Source organism: Cricetulus griseus, chromosome 4, assembly GCF_003668045.3.
Source record: "Cricetulus griseus strain 17A/GY chromosome 4, alternate assembly CriGri-PICRH-1.0, whole genome shotgun sequence".
Lineage (NCBI taxonomy): Eukaryota > Metazoa > Chordata > Mammalia > Rodentia > Cricetidae > Cricetulus > Cricetulus griseus.
Genome location: NC_048597.1, coordinates 226,927,172 through 226,930,126, shown reverse-complemented (window position 1 = coordinate 226,930,126; position 2,955 = coordinate 226,927,172).

Here is a 2,955-nt window from a genome sequence, read left to right as displayed (position 1 = left end):
TGATGTGGGTGGTGGCACCCGAACTCAGGTCTTCCATGCTTAGTTTCTTATGTGGATTCTCACTGAGCTATTTCCTGAGCCTCCTGTAAGAACTGCCTTTTGTGGTGTTTCTGAGTACCCCAGCTGCTTTTGGTGGCCCTGTAGCACTCCTTCAGCCTGTCATTGATTTCGGCTAACCCCATGCTGGGTGGTTCCCTCCCACACTAAGGGTTTGCCTTGGGTCCCTTGGTTTTCCGTCTCAGCAGCTGCCTTCTGCAGAGCTTTGAGAGCTCAGTCCTTGAACAAGCACAGCCCAAGGCTTTGGAAGGAGACTAAGCCTTGGCTGACAGTGGGAAACTTGCTCCCAAGGTGGCTCACTCATGTGGCTGCTGAGTTGGTTCTGGCTGTTGTCAAGAGGCCTCAATTCCTCCAACCGCAGACTCTGTACAGGGCTAAGTGTTCTCACAGTCTTGTGGCTGGCTTCCCACAGAGCAGGCAGGCCAAGAGAGTGGCACACAACAGGCGACATCTTCTCCATGCAAGCTTCAAGGACCACACATGTTCATGCCACCCTTCAGTGACATGGGTCAGTTTGTTCAGTGTGAGAGGAGGCTACTTGAGAGGGTGATAGTCTGGATGGTAAGACCATCAGGCTGTGGACCATTGCCCAGTGCCACCAGGGAATGTGCGTCAGAGGACAAATGTGCCAGACTCCTAATATGCAAGTCTATCCTTCATGGCTCCTCAGAGGGTCCCCAGAGAGACTGATCACCATAATAACCACAAGGACAGATCTTCATTGGCTTCTGCTCCTTCTCCAGCTTCCTTCTCCCTCCTTTGGTCCTGTTTCATGTATCCACCTTCCGAATGAACAAATGAACGCCTGCCCGCCAAAATGTCAGTCTAATGCTTTAAGAGGAGCACAACCCTGAGGGGTTTCCTTCTCACTGTGGCACTAAAATACCCCTGGTGAAAACAGCTCAAGGGAGAAGACCAGACACAAGCCTCAGCTCAAGTGGCCTGCGCTTGTATATTTCTCCCTGTCACTAAGCCCTGACACTTGAAATTATTTGCATTTACCTCGAAGAGGAATCTACAAGTACTCTCTGAAACTTCAGGAAGCCCAAACACCACTTGGAAAAATATCTGAAAAGAATTGATATTTAAAAAAAAAAAAAAATCAAGAAGCCAGGGGAGCCTTTTAAAGATAATGGGCTCAGAGACCTCCTATCTCTCCAAGGTGTGTGCTTTCATTCACATAAAAATGGGCTTAGTGGCCTGGAGCACGCCTCCTCTTCTTTGCCCTTCTCTTATCCCGACTCACACAAAGACTTGTAATTCTGATTCATTCTTTAAAAGCCAGGCTGTGTGTACCCTGCCAGGCCACAGGCTGCCTCTGTGAACTCTGCTCTGAGTTCCTCTCCAGAGGACCTAGGAATGAGAAAGTAACAAGGCTTTTTTTTTTTTTTTTTTTTTTTTTTTTTTTTTTTTTTTTTGCCTTAAAAACCATGGGGCCATGGGCTGGAGAGATGGCTCAGTGGTTAAGAACACTGGTATTCTTCTAGAGGACCTGGGTTCGGTTTCCAGTACCACATGGCGACTCACAACTGCGTGTAACTCCAGTTCTAAGAGATGGAATGCCTCTGGCCTCAGTAGGCACCTGCACACATGAGCACATAACCAAGTGCAGACAGATGTCTCTGTATAATTACTGGGTGTGGTGGCACATGACTTTAATTTAGCAGAGGCAGAGACAGGTGGGTCTATGTGAGTTCGAGGCTAGCCTGAGCTACATAGTGAGACCCTGCCTCAAAAAACAGCAACCGCCCCCCAACCCAAACCAAAACACAACAAACAAAGTCGGGTGGGGGTTCGTGTTTTAATCCCAGCTCTGGGGAGGCACAGACAGGCAGATTCCTGGGGCTTGCTGGCCAGCCAGTCTAAATTCTCAGAGAGATCAGGTCAGTGTCTGTGGAATGACAGGAGATGATATCTTCTGATCTCTACACATGATACACATGCATATGAGTGTGTTCAGTTGCTCTTGAACACACACACACACACACACACACACACACACACACACACACACACACTCTCTATAGCTAGAGTCTGTGAGTTTGCCAGTTATGGTCACATTCACTCCTAATAGGAGACTTGAAAGAGTTAACCCATTTTACAGGGAGAAAGATGAGGCTTCACTATCTGCCCAGCATCTCAGCTTATAAATGGGGGCAGAAGGTGGTCTTCAGTGTTCCGCTCAATTCCCTTCCCACCCTCCTTTAGACAGGGCATCTATCAACTGTCTGCTTGTAAAAGCCAGCTATCCACCTGCTGGTCTCCTGACTATGGCAATATCTGAAAATGGTTTAGAGAGTGACACTTGCCAGGTAGATTTTTTCCATACATGAGTACAATTTGTTTACATCATTTTTACCCCCAGTCCTAATCCTAACTCATTCCAGATCCATCGTCACCCATCACAACCTCATATCTTCATTTTTTTATTTAAAATTTTTGCTGTTGTTTTGTGTTTTTGTGCTGGCCTTGAACTTAGAGGTCCACCTGAATTTTTTTGTTTTAAAGATTTGATACTCTATTAAGTGCAGTTTGCTGTGTCCACATGCTCCTGGGTGTGTGGCCTTCACTGGAGCAGGGCTGATCCATCACGGGCCACACCCTTAAAGAAAATCTCTCTCCCAGCAGCCATTGACTGTCAATGTCTCCTGAGCCCCTCCCACCTCCATCCTGGAATGGTGATTGGCTTTGATCTTGTGCTGGCAACCACAGCTGCTCTGAGTCTGTCCATCCTGTCACGTCCTGGAGACACTATTTCCCTGTGATCCTCTATGGCCTCTGACTCTCACAGCCTCCCACACATCTTCTTGGATGGTCCCTGAGTCTTGGGGCTGGGGGCGTGACTCCGCTGACCCTTATTCTGGGCACTGTGACTGGTTGTGACCTTCTGCATTAACT